General features: G+C 37.4%; 1 protein-coding gene and 1 non-coding gene across 5 annotated transcripts in view; one reads left to right on the top strand and one right to left on the bottom strand.

Moving 5' to 3' along the window:
• Positions 1-14,075, bottom strand: part of Galnt13 (polypeptide N-acetylgalactosaminyltransferase 13) — a 633,613-nt gene that overhangs the window by 487,123 nt on the left and 132,415 nt on the right. The gene's annotated exons all lie outside the window — the stretch shown is intronic.
• Positions 10,091-10,222, top strand: LOC116092783. The gene has a single exon (XR_004119490.1). It is a non-coding gene; the product is annotated as a small nucleolar RNA SNORA17 (small nucleolar RNA).

Below are 14,075 nucleotides of genomic sequence, written 5' to 3'. Positions count from 1 at the left end.
AGCTCTCTAATTGGACTTAAGAGCCTCTCAACAAGAAATAAATCATACCCAATACTAGAAACATAGCAAAATCATCCTTTGTCTAGTGAAACCATGAATGATGGAAGAAAAACTACAACTATCATGATACTAAACCAAAATAATCCCTTACTATTCTAAACATCTGTCCTTATACCCACATATTCTATGTAGACCTTACTGCTCTCCAAGGAAGAACATTATAGGAAAACGGCAGTCAGTTATTGTGGGTTGTATTGATATTGTTTGGATTTTGATATTAATTTTGTTTTCTTAAGAATGGTTGTCCCTGAAAAGTAGTCGATCATGTATTTAGATGATCTCATTTGAACACTTTATTCTTTCCATTTTAACTGGTCAATAAAAGCTAGAGCCTGTGATTGGGCAGTAGAGAGAAGAAAGATGGGATGGGAGGTCTTTGAGAGTGGGGGCAAGTAGAAGAGGAAGACAGGAAGGGAAGGAAGAAAGGACAGAAGTGGAGGAAGAGGCTATAATGGAACATTACAGTGTTGCCAAGGGAAACTGTTAGTAAGAAAGGGTCTTATAGGTGAGAAATAAGTTAGTATAGTTTAGATTTGTCTAATTTAGATATATACTTATAACCATAATTGCTGGATTGTGTTATGGATGTGTTATTGATTCATTATATTGGTTTATTGGGGTTAGAAATTTGTATAAATATTGGTGCCCAACAAATGTTACAAATATATCTCAAAATCCTATAGGACAAAAAATTGTTGAGAAATTTAATCATATTCTAAAAAGATACTTCACAGACAAAAAGGGACAACAAAGACCCCCAAAGATAGACTACATAGTGCTTTATTGACCTTCAATTTTTAAATGCTAATCAACAAAAAACTTTAGCTGCTAAAAGACATATAAAAAATAAAAAGAGCCTATTTATTTTAATATTTTAAGGATATCTAACATCAGAATAAAAACAGGAAATGTGTTACACTGGGAGAGAGGTTATGACTCTATTTTCACAGAAAGAGAAAGGCTACGGGCTCCTTCCAAGTTGATAAAATTCAGACATGACAAAAGAAGACCCTCCCTGAAGAGCTTGACTAAGGACAAAAAGAAAGAGATTGATAAGATCAACAAGATAAGTAATACATATATGGTGATATATGTACACAGAGACATGTCTGGACCAGCTGAAACTTAAATATCTATATACAGACAGTAACTCCTGTTGGGTAAAAATTCACATGACTTATTATTACATACCATCTTTTAAGATGGCATGAATGAAAATTTATATTATAGTTTGATTATGTGATCAAACTAACCTCTAAAGAAAGGCAGTTGTCTTCTTTATTGATCTTTTAAATGATCTATATGCCATGCACATTCCATGTGAATGTCTTTATAGAGCTATGTGTTACTTGTAAGATTTATATATTTCAGAATGAAAGAGGAGAAAGACAGACCTTACAAGAATGACTCTTTGGGATGCTGAGATTCTGGGACCTTATATTCAAGTTCCTTAGTTGATTTTACCTCAACTACATCAAAGCTCTTTCCTCTAAACACTTGATTCCAGGATATTCCCAGAACACCTAGTTTCCCCATCCAGCCTTTCAGACTGTTACTGTTATGACTTTAATTAAGCCATGAACTTTCTCAGCATATAGAGACTGGACAGCAAAAAAGGACAAACAGATGTGGAATAATAGACTGCTAAGCTCTGTCAAAACAGAGTAAGCTAGTCCATCATAAATCCAGCTTCACTTAAGGACTGTCTGATAGTTGTGGGCCAGAAGGCTGAAACAGATGCTCCAACATTTTAAGAAATTGAGGGATTGTCCAGCCAGTCAGCTGTCTCTACAAATCGTATCGTTTTGAAACCTATGCTTTTGTGCTTCCTACATATTCAGGTAATAATTTCTTTTTAGTTCTCTGGCAGAATTGAATTCTAGTTACAGTCTCATAATTGAACTTAAGTATTTTAGTATTAAAGAAGACATTTCAGATTTGAAAGGAGGAATTTCAGATGGTAATATAAGTTAAAAAATGAACATAACTCAGGCACAGAATTGTAAACTATTTAGTTAGGATAGATTGTAGATGACTTTATCTAAATTAACAAATATGATGGACTAGGTGTTAAGTGCTTATCATATTTTATTATTTGTCTAATTATTGTGGTTATGCTAAATTTATATTTGAGAGAAAGAGCCTTTTTAATTGGACAAGAAGGGGTAAATGCTGTAGGTTGCCCTGATGCTGTTTGAATTCTGATGTTAATTCTGCTTCCTCAACAGGGGGTATCACAAACAAGCAGAAGATCAGATACTCAGGTGATCTCATGTAAACATACTCGCAATTTGAATTTGTCAAAAAAGGCTAAAGCCTGTGATTGGGCAATGGAGAGTAAAGGTGGAGCAGGAGGTCTTTAAAGAACACACATGGTATGCACTCACTGATAAGTGGATATTAGCCCAGAAGTTCGGAATACCCAAGATACAATCCACAAACCACAAGAAACTCAAGAAGAAAAAAGACCAAAATGTGGATACTTCATTCTTTCTTAGAAGGGGATAAAAATACCCATGGAAGGAGTTACAGAGACAAAGTATGGAGTAGAGACTGAAGGAAGGACAATCCAGAGACTGCCCCACCTGGGAATCCTTCTCATATAAAATCACCAAACCCAGACACTATTGTGAATGCCAGCAAGTGCTGGCTGACAGGAACCTGATATAATCTCCTGAGAGGCTCTGCCAGTGCCTGACTAATACAGAAGTAGAGGCTCACAGTCATCCATTGGACTGAGCACAGGATCCCCAGTGAAGGAGCTAGAGAAAGGACCCAAGGTGCTGAAGAGGTTTGCAGCCTCATGGGAGGAACCACAATATGAACTAAACAGTATCCTCAGAGCTCCCAGGGACTAAAACACCAACCAAAGAGTACACATGGTGAGACTCATGGCTCTAGCTACATGTGTTGCAGAGGATGGCCTAGTCAGTCATCAGTGGGAGGAGAGGCCCTTGGTCCTGTGAAAGCTCTATGCCCCAGTATAGGGGAATGCCAGGGCCAGGAAGTGGGAGAAGGTAGGTTGGTGAGCAGGGAGAGGAGGAGGGAATAAGGGTTTTTTTTCAGAGGGGAAACCCGAAAAGGGGATATCATTTGAAATATAAATAAAGAAAATATCTAATAAGAAAAAAGAGTGGGGGCAGGGAGGAGAGGAGAACCAGAAGAGAAGAGAGGATGGAAGAAGAGTAGGAAGAAGCCACATGATGGATCTGAACTCCATGGTCAGGAGAAACTGTAAGTAGCAAACAGTCTTATAGTTGGGGAATAAATTAGCACAGTGCTAGATCTGCCCAATCTAGGAACATACCTTAAAATTATAAGTATATTATGTGGTTTTTTTATATGGACTTGTTGGGGTTGGAAATTACTACAACAATCAGTCAAAATGCAGACTTGTAGAGACCAGTCACAAAGCATACATCTTGAACACAACTCCTGTGCAAATGGCTTAGCGATCAGTACAGAAGAGAAAACAGAAAGAATGTTAAGAGCCATAAGGTCAGGGTGTTTGTTGTGAGATCCAGTCCTCAACATGACTGCTTAATCATGATTGCCTGAACAAGGACAACAACAATATTCACACAAATGGGGAAAGCCCAAGAGGCTCAGTACTACACAAAAAAAATATAAGCAACTAACGTTGAGAGTGGAAAAAATAGTCTTTCATGGAAGAGCACAGCAAATGATTATCTGCTACCAATGAATCAGCTCTGAAAACATATATACAACCCGAACAGGTTGCATTTATATATTTAGGAGTGAGTATGCAAGTGTGTGTGTGTGTGTGTGTGTGTGTGTGTGTGTGTGTGTGTATGAGACAACAATAATGGAAGCATTCATAATTTGAAAGAGAGTTCTGGAGATAACAGTTCACAAATTACTAAATCAATATCTATACTTACAAGACCATAAATTTTTCTATTTACAGCCATCTAGTCTATGTTATTTTTTATGGCATTCAAAAATGACCAGTTCATTACCTAACTACTGGCTATTTCTATCTCAATATCCAACATGTAACTCAGGCCAAATATCTACATAAGTTTCTAGTAAAACTGGCTCTACTATTTTATTCTACAACTCAATAAATATCAATAAGCCAGAAAACAGAAAGGAATCTGAGATTATCTTTTTCCTCCAATTTCTGTCTGCCAACTAGGTATCAAGTGCCATAAATTATCTGCTCAATATAGCCATAACTTAATTTCTGTCCAATACTAATATGGTAATATTAGCTCACAGTTCTGACACAGACTATTTCAGTAAATTCCCCACTTTAAGTAGCTTCTTCAAATTTTATACCCAAGCAATTCATCTTCAGCTGTCACATAATCAATTTAAAATGTAAATCTACCAAGCTGTCCAAACACACAACTGATGGTTTTAGAGATATACATAGTTTATGAAACAATGTTATGCTCTGAATATGAAATATCCTTCCCAGATTTGTGTGTTTAAACATTTAGGCTCTAGCTGGTGGCCCTGTTTTGAGAGGTTTGGATACCTCCAGACATTGAAGCTTAACCGGAGGAGTTAGGTTACTAAAAATAGATCTTTGGCTGTGTATTATTTTTGCCTCATACTTATTACACTCTATCTGCTTCTTAGTCTGCTTTGATGTGAACAAGCATCTGTCACACATTTCCCTACAACACAGGCTCCTGAAACCAGGGAGCTCTTGGAGTACTGGTTAGTTCATATTGTTGTTCCTCCTATGGGGCTGCAAACCCTTCAGCTCCTTGGGTCCTTTCTCTAGCTCCTTCATTGGGGACCCTGTACTCAGTCTAATGGATGGCTGTGAGCATCCACTTCTTTATTTGTCAGGCACTGGCAGAGTCTCTCAGGAGACAGCTGTGTTAAACTCCTATCAGCAAGCACTTGTTGGCATCCACAATATTGTCTGGGTTTGGTGATTATATATGGGATGGATCCTCAGGTAGGGGCATTTTTCTTATTGGAATTTAGCATTATTTGAAAGCTCACATGAGTTCCTCATCTGCCTACTTAAATTATAAGAACAAAGACCTTGTTTTCTTCATGAAAGGAGCTGTTCTAAAGGTTGAAGTCACTAAGAGATCCTTACCAAAGAATCATCTTACAGAATTACACCTTACTACATCAAAGCCTCAAGGAGAACAGTTTTTTAGAAAAGTTCTCACCATGTATTTGAGGGTCTGTTTAAATAGGTTAGCCTCTACAATATAAACTTCTTTGTTACTAATTCAAAGTCAAGCAGGCATGGTAGCTCATGCTTATAACACCAACACTCGGAGATTGAGGAGAAGACTGGCACATGTTACAGACAAACTTGGGCTACAAAGTGAGTTATAGGCCAGCCAACATTACAGGATGAGACCCTGTCTAAACAATTACAAAAAAAAAAAAATGGAACTGAAATGGAAATTTCTGGATTCTTTAACAATTCAGGAAAAGATCAGGAATTTAAGGCCCATACCTTGACTATAATAAAAACAATATATAGCAAACCAGTAGCCAACAGCAAACTAAGTGAAGCGAAACTTGAAGCCATCCCACTATAATCCAGGACTAGACAAGGCTGCCCACGCTCTTACTACCTATTCAATATAGTACTCAAAGTCCTAGCCAGAGCAATAAGACAACAAAAGGAGATCAAAGGAATATAAATTGGAAAGGAAGAAGTCAAAATATCACTATTTGCAGAAGATATGATAGTATTATTAAGTGAACCCAAAAATTCAACAAGAGAGCTCCTAAACCTGATAAACAACTTCAGCAAATTGGCTGGATATAAAATTAACTCAAGCAAATCAGTGGCCTTCCTCTACACAAAGGATAAACAGGCTGAGAAAGCAATTAGAGAAAACCACACCATTCACACTATTCATAAATAATATAAAATACCTTGGTGTGACTCTAACCAAGTGAACGGTCTTTATGACAAGAACTTCAAGTCTCTGAAGAAAGAAATCAAAGAAGACAGCAGAAGATGGAAAGATCTCCCATTCTTATGAATTGTCAGAATTAATATATTAAAATGGCCATCTTGCCAAAAGCAATTTACACATTCAATGTAATCCCCATCAAAATTCCAACTCAATTCTTCATAAAGTTAGAAAGAACAATTTGCAAATTTATTTGGAATAACAAAAAGCCAAGGAGAGTGAAAACTAATCTTAACAATAAAAGAACTTCTGAGGGAATCAGCATCTCTGACATCAAACTGTACTACAGAGCAATAGTGATAAAAACTGCATGGTATTGGTACAGAGACAGACCAGAAGATGAATGGAATTGAATTGAAGACCCAGAAATGAACCCAAACACCTGTGGTCACTTGATCTTTGGCAAAGGATCTAAAACCATCCAGTGGAAAAAAGACAGCATTTTCAACAAATGGTGCTGGTTCATTTGGAGGTCAGCGTGTAGAAGAATGCAAATCGATCCATTCTTATCTCCTTAGACAAAGCTCAAGTCCAAGTGGATCAAGTACATCCACATAAAACCAGATACACTGAAACTTATAGAGAAAAAAGTGGGAAGAGTTGCAAACATATGGGCACAGGGGAAAAATTCCTGAAAAGAAAACCAAAAGCTTGTGCTGTAAGATTAAGAATTGACAAATGGAACCTACTGAAATTGCAAAGCTTCTGTAAGGCAAAGGACACTGTCAATAGGACAAAACGGCAACCAACAGATTGTAAAAAGATCTTTAACAATCCTACATTTGAAAGAGGGCTAATATCCAGTATATTCAAAGAACTCAAGGTGTTACAGTCCAGAGGACCAAATAACCCTATTAAAATGGGTTACAGAGTAAAACAAAGAATTCTCAATTGAGGAAGCTCAAATGACTGAGAAGCACCTAAAGAAATGTTCAACATCCTTAGTCAGCATGGAAATGCAAATCAAAACAACCCTGAGATTCCACCTCACACCAGTCAGAATGGCAAAGATCAAAAACTCAGGTGGCAGCAGATGCTGTCAAGGACCATTCCCCCATTGTTGGCGGGATTGCAAGCTGGTACAATCATTCTGGAAATCACTCTGATGGTTCCTCAGAAAATTGGATATAGTATTACCTGAGGACCCAGCTATACCACTCCCATGCATATACCCAAAAGATGCTCAAACATATAACAAGGACACATGTTCTACTATATTTATAGCAGCCTTCTTTATAAAAGCCAGAAGTAGGAAAGAACCCCAGATGTCCTTCAACAGAGGAATGAATATAGAAAATTTGGTACATTTACACAGTGGAGTACTATTCAGCTATCAAAAACAATGAATTCATGAAATTCTTAGGCAAATGGATGGAACTAGAAAATATCCTGAGTGAGGTAACCCAATCACAAAAGAACACACATGGTATGTACTCACTGACAAGTAGATACTAGCCCAAAAGTTCAGAATACAAAAGAATCAATTCACAGACCATATGAAGCTAAAGAAGAAGGAAAACCAAAGTATGGGTGCTTTGGTACTTCTTAGAAGGAATAACAAAATATTCATGGGAACAAATATGGAAACAAAGTGTAGAGCAGAGACTGAAGGAAAGGCCACCCAGAGACATCCCCACCTGGTTATCAGTCCCATATACAGTCACCAAATCCAAACACTATTGTGGATGCCAAGAAGAACATTCTGACAGGAGCCTGACATATACAGAGGCAGTTGCTGGCAGCCAACCATTGAACTGATCATGGGGTCCCGAATGGAGGAGTTACAGAAAGGAATGAAGGAACTGAAGTGGTTTGCAACCCCATAGGAAGAACGAAAGTATCAACCAACCAGGGCTCTCCTGCCAAGAGCTATGCGGGACTAAATCACCAAGCAAAGAGTGTATGTGGAGGGACTTATGGCTGCATATGTAGCAGAGGATGACCTTGTTGGGCATCAATGTGAACAGAGGCCCTTGGTCCTGTAAAGGCTTGATTCCCCAGTTTAGGGGAATGCAAGGGCAGGAAGGCGGGAGTGGGTGGGCAGGTAGGGCTACATCCTCATAGAAGCAGAAGAAAGAGGAGGGAGGATGGTATAGGTAGTTTCTGGGGGAAAATTAGGAAAAGGGATAACACTTGAAATGTAAATAAATAAAATCCTCAATTTTATAAAATAAGTAACTTTAAATAAAAAAAATACAAAAGCAAGGAAAAAAAACAGTTCAGTTGTGCCGTGTGATTTTTTTTTTTTTTTGGAATTTGTCTTGTGAGACAACATCATATGTTTTTCTGAAAACAGACACTTGACAAGGCATAAGATGATTAGAAAGAATATAAATGGAACCCAACAAAGGTGATTATAATGCTCTTACATCGATACTCCATGCAATCCTTTGCTTCTTTACTACTCTTTACTGGTTTGCTGGTCTCATATCTTTACTGTTCTTTGCTGGTCTTTACACCAAAAAACTTCTTTCCGTATTCCAGCTAATTCTACCTTCATCTGCTGACTCGTGCCAAGTGGGTGGGGGTTTGCTGTTACTATTGGATCAAGCCACCACTACTAATTCATATTTATTGTTTGCTATTAACTGGAGGGACAATGACATAAAAACAAAGAGTCTGCTCACATTCAGTAGATAATTTAAGGCATGGGGCATTTGGAGCTAGCTTAGATGTGTACTCATCTAAGCTTATAAGGTGTGGCCCTTCAGCCATAGAAACTGAAAGCTCAGACTCTTATTACAGCAGCTGGGTTATGCGTGCTGAGTGCGGTCTAGAGAACTGAAAGAATACCTGAGGCCCTGCCTGGGTTCCAGACTTATAACTGTCACTTGTAAATTGCCAATTTCAGAGAAAGAACATTTTCACTGAATGTCAGGCTCCCCTCCTGCACGTCCCTCTCCATCTAAGTCTCAAGTGCCTCTTAGCCTAATGACTATTTGATCTATAAACAGAGTTATTTATAAATTATTTTGTGCTGGATTTTTACCATTTAAGTATGTTGTTTTAAATGTGAGCCACTAATACAAAAACACAAAAGGGTCAGGTGGTGGTGGCGCTTGCCTTTAACCCCAGCACTTGGGAGGCAGAGGCAGGTGGATTTCTGAGTTCAAGGCCAGTCTGGTCTACAGAGTGAGTTCTAGGGCAGCCAGGGCTATACAGAGAAACCCTGTCTTGAAAACAAAACAAAACAAAACAAAACAAAACAAAAACACAAAAGGCCTCTGGGATTTTGTAAGGTCTCATTCACAAATGATTACTACCAATTCATGAAGTCTAGAAGAGCACTGATAATGTAGCTAATAATAAAGAAAGTTATTTGATTTTAATCAATAAAATAGAATAACAGTGAGTAACAGTGAAAAACTTAGAAGTTAGATTTTAAAATTAATATTTATTAATAAGCAAATATAAATTTTGTTGATAATATCACACAACACGAAGGATATTAACCAAACTTTCTTGTCTGTCAGATATAACTAAATTTATAATTTCTATGAAAATAATTAGTAATAACTATTTTTGTCATTTTATTTTAATGTAAGCAGCTCCTTTTAAAGGATTTATTCTGGACTAATCAGCTTTGGTCACAAAGAATTTCACAGGCTTATTTCAATGTAAATTTTTACATAACAAAAAGTGATGGTCAGCCTGGTTAACATAAAGTTCATATCATTAAAACTATGGTAATGAAACCTGTATGCTACAGCAATTAAAAAGGGTAAAGTGATGTTATTGTAGCATAATCACACACACACATATATATATAGCAGAAATATAAATATACATAATAAGAAATATTTTTTACAAAAAGCAAATTCACATTTTGTCTTCAGATAGCATTTGGAGGCAGAGTATTCCTTAGTGTTTATGGGGTCCTAATTCACCCTCCAGCATTGCAAAATAAATAATACATCAAGAATTGAATGAAATCTTTCAGTGATTTAGTATTTTAAGAGTATGAGCCATAAGTACTGTATAAAATGCTGGTTATCACAAAGCCATTACCAGATAATAGTGTTTTTCCCTTATTACTGTGTAAAGATTCACTCTCTGCAATAAGGGACACATTTTTGGAAAGAAAAGTGTATGAAAATATTCTTTACCCTGCCTCTAGGGCAGACGTTGCAGATGTGGCTGCTGTGTGTCATGTGCTTCCATAGGTGGCAGAGAAAGGGGCTATGTCTAAGTTCAATGTTCTAATCTGTGAATATATGAATGAATAGTAGCTTAACATTCCCTGAAGAGTCATTGAAAGGTTCCCAGGGCATGGCACAAGTCAGAGAAAACACCCCCTCCCCTCACCTGCCACTTTTTGACTGCAGACATCAGGCAGGAGTGAGTCTTAGACAGATGACCCTCATTTGGTGCCACTTGCATTTGGGTGGACCCAAGCAAGGAGTGAAACTGAGATGACCACCAGACTTATGCCATGGTGCTGGGACAGGGAGCTAGCCTGAGATGAGCACCAGTTGGGCACAGTGCAATCCTAGGGGAGAGCTGTCCCTGGGGGCATGAAAACAGGAGAACTGACCATCCCCAAGATGACTTCAGCCTGGCGCTTAAGCAGGGCATTGCACTTTTGAAACCACTTCTGAGATGACCTCAGACACTCAATAACCCTGGGCACTACTAAGATGAGCAAGTAAGTGGTAGAGAACTGGAAGAGAAAGAGAAACAGAAGGATGTGGGTACAATGAAGACAGAAGAACTGGAGACTCAAGGATAGTGACGAATAGCAAAATGTGGGTAGCCAGTGATGCCACCTGAGACCATAGTGCAGTTCTGGCCTGCTACCAGAGTTCTCAGGTGAGTCCATGACCTTGTAGCATCAGAGGATCTGTTACCAACAACGACCAGGTGGATGTCCATGGTCTGGGCTACTTCTTGGGGATATGTTAATGCCTGAGGGGTATGAAGAACCAGTCCCACCCACATGTCACCTGGGCATCCTGGGAGAGCTGGCCCTGGGGGCATGAAAACAAGAGAACTGGCCCTACTGTCACTGGCATTACTTGTGAGAGTAGGCCCCGTACCTTGCCTAGGCAGCACAGTGGAGCTGACCTAGTGGCAGAGGCACAAGCTAGCCAGCCTGGGGGTATAAGTGTGAGAGAGCTAGCCCTACTCTTTGATTGCTGTGTGGTGACATGGCGGAGGGAGAGATGCCACCTCCCCACATTCACACACTTTACCACCTATAGATTTGGCCATTGATTCTCAACAGCTGCAGCACTCTGTAGAGTGGTCCCCCACCTCAGCTGGACAGCACAGTAGAGCTGGTCCTGGCCATGAGGGTTGCAAGTGAACAGGCCCTAAGAGTGTGAGCAGAGGGAAGCCTGCCCTGATTCTTGTCACAGTTCAATGCCATGGATAAGGGAGAGATTTCTTCTTCCCCTCCCTTGTTTATCCCTTGTCCATTGCCACCTATGGTGGGAGAACTGGCCATGTCCTTCACAGGCAGCAACACCAGGGAAAGCAAGCCATGCACCTGGCATAGGCAGAAGGGCAGAGTTGGACGTGGTTATTGAGTTTGTGGGGTGAGCCACTACCCAGAGTAGTAGAGCAGGAGAGCCAGTGGTCTAACCAGCCCAGATTTAAGTTGTCCTACCCCAACATCTACCCCAAGGGCGAACTGCTAGAGTACATGAAGGGGCAGATTCTACTTATCTAAAAATGACAGAATCTCCATGACACAGAGAAACAACAGGATATCTGAGAGGAATCTCAGTGAGGTTCCAGTATTGATAGAGTAGCAGAAGCCAGAAGTCTTGTACCAGATCATCTAGTCATTGCAATGAACATTTGCAAGAAAAGAAGTTTGGATAAAAGAATATAACATGGAACACACAGTGACACACTACAGCTTCCACAAGATTTTTTTCTCTGTTATGGGGGAGATTGAAAGGATGGATAGCAGGTACAAAAGGAGAGGGAGATGAGTGAGATTGAAAAAGTTAAATATCTATCCCTGTTTCTGATAGTCATGCCATTAGAGGTAAATATTGTTTTATAATACTACTGCAGCAAAGGGTACAAAAATTACTAAGACATGAATGAATTCTATCAAGGACAAAGGAATCAAAGGTAGACAAAAGACTTTGTGCTCAACAACATTAAAAGAAAACTAAAAAGTTAACTACAAAATAAGAGAAAATACTTGCATGCTGTGAAAGATGTCATATTATTCATATTAATTTATATGTAATACTCATTTGGTTCCAAATGAAGATGCAATAGTGTTTATTTGTATATATGAACCAGCACTGAGTTTAGATTAGTAAAAATAAAATTATAAAATAAGTTATAATTAAAATGAGCTGTTTTACATTTCAAACTATATAATGTAAAAAATTTAGACATCTACATTTTAATTAAGTCACAAAAACAGCTTTAAAATATATGAAAATACTCCATATTAGATGTATAAGTATATAAGCCAATTTCTCAAATTTGAAACTGATCATAGATCACTTTATATGCAAATAATGTGAAAATATGGAAGAATATAAAATCTATGGTCTTTTTTTATCTTCTATAGATGTATGCAAGCTTATTCCTCTAACTTTCTTGGATTTAAGTTTCTTGGATTACAATATTCTATAATAGTTCCAGAAGGAAAGGAATGATTTTAGAAAATGCAAATGCTGGGTCATATTTATTTGAGCTAGAGTAATTAAATATGATAATTCCCATATAAGAAATGATCCAACACATTTTTAGAAAGTAAAAATTTTGCATTCTGCAATGCTTATCATTAAATACACCAGTAGAATATAATCATATTATTGCAGTAAATCATGGGAGATATCATTTTACTTTCATTAACAAGGCTTGAATGATCAGCTCATAGACTCAATATTATTTTTTTCTCCTCTATAACTTACAGCTCTTTAGGATGCAATAACAATTTATAGAATGTAAATAGAAGATAAGTATAGTATCTCTTTGGTAAGTTGTAATTTCACCAAATCAGTGGTTGTAATATTTGGTATTAAAATAAGCTACAAAATTATTCTGTGTTTTATATGTTTGGTAGAAATATAAAAAATATTAGAACTATATATTAACTCTAGTTTTCTTATTACTTACTTCACACAAAAGCTTACATTACCATTTGCTAGTCAAATCAATGCTTCTATAAACTACAACTTGTCAGACTTCACAATATGTCATAATCAAATAGACATTTGGAAGTTTTTAATATTTTAACAAGGGAAGGAAACAGAATATTAAAGGGATGGGAGATTATCAAGATAACCCTGATGAGCATTAGTTTATGTTTGTGGCCTTGAGGAAAATAGCTAATTCTCCAATAAGCAAAATGAGGCTACTACCAGATCCCATCAGCTTTATCTAATTCCTTTCATTAACAAAAGAAAATATTTATTAGCTGCTATAATTGTTTATGAAGACTAATGATAATACACCAAAATGCATTTTGTTTTGTTGAAAACTTAATAGAGAGGTCCATGAGATTGTGGTAGACCTATGAGCCAGCATACAGGGTAGAAATCAAGAAGCTTAGAGCAATTGCTCAGCTTGAACTTGATTTTATCCGCACAAACATCCCAGTCAATATGTGAAAACAGCTGTTTCATTAGTTATCTGCTCCAATTGCATTTTAGATTTAGACACATTTCCATGACTAAGGCAAATTGTAAGATGTTCCATATATGGGATTAAGTATGTTCTGACATAAGAAATGTACAGCTTGTAACTGAGCATTTCTGTAGGGATTAGTAAAATGAAAAACTTTATTATCTCAACACACAATTATTTACATGTTTAGAATATGCTCAAATGTAAGGCTGCTACCACTGTTTCAATTCTAGTACTTTTAAGACATGATAGTCAAATACATAAATAAATACAGTAGGAAATTCTGTGACTAGATATTTAGTACCTACAAATTAACAGTTCAGCAAAAATATGTAGAGATAGTCAAAACAAAATAACAAGACATTATATTAGAAAGTATTAGTTTCTCAAAATAATAGCAGTTCTCATATAAATATTCCCTCTGTAATTTCACACTCCCATAATGTCTAACAAATGGAGAGTACACTTTTTCTTTTTTTTTTTTTTTTTTTT

Source organism: Mastomys coucha, unplaced genomic scaffold (genome assembly GCF_008632895.1).
Source record: "Mastomys coucha isolate ucsf_1 unplaced genomic scaffold, UCSF_Mcou_1 pScaffold15, whole genome shotgun sequence".
Taxonomy (NCBI): Eukaryota; Metazoa; Chordata; class Mammalia; order Rodentia; family Muridae; genus Mastomys; species Mastomys coucha.
This window is presented reverse-complemented; position numbering and strand designations above follow the sequence as displayed.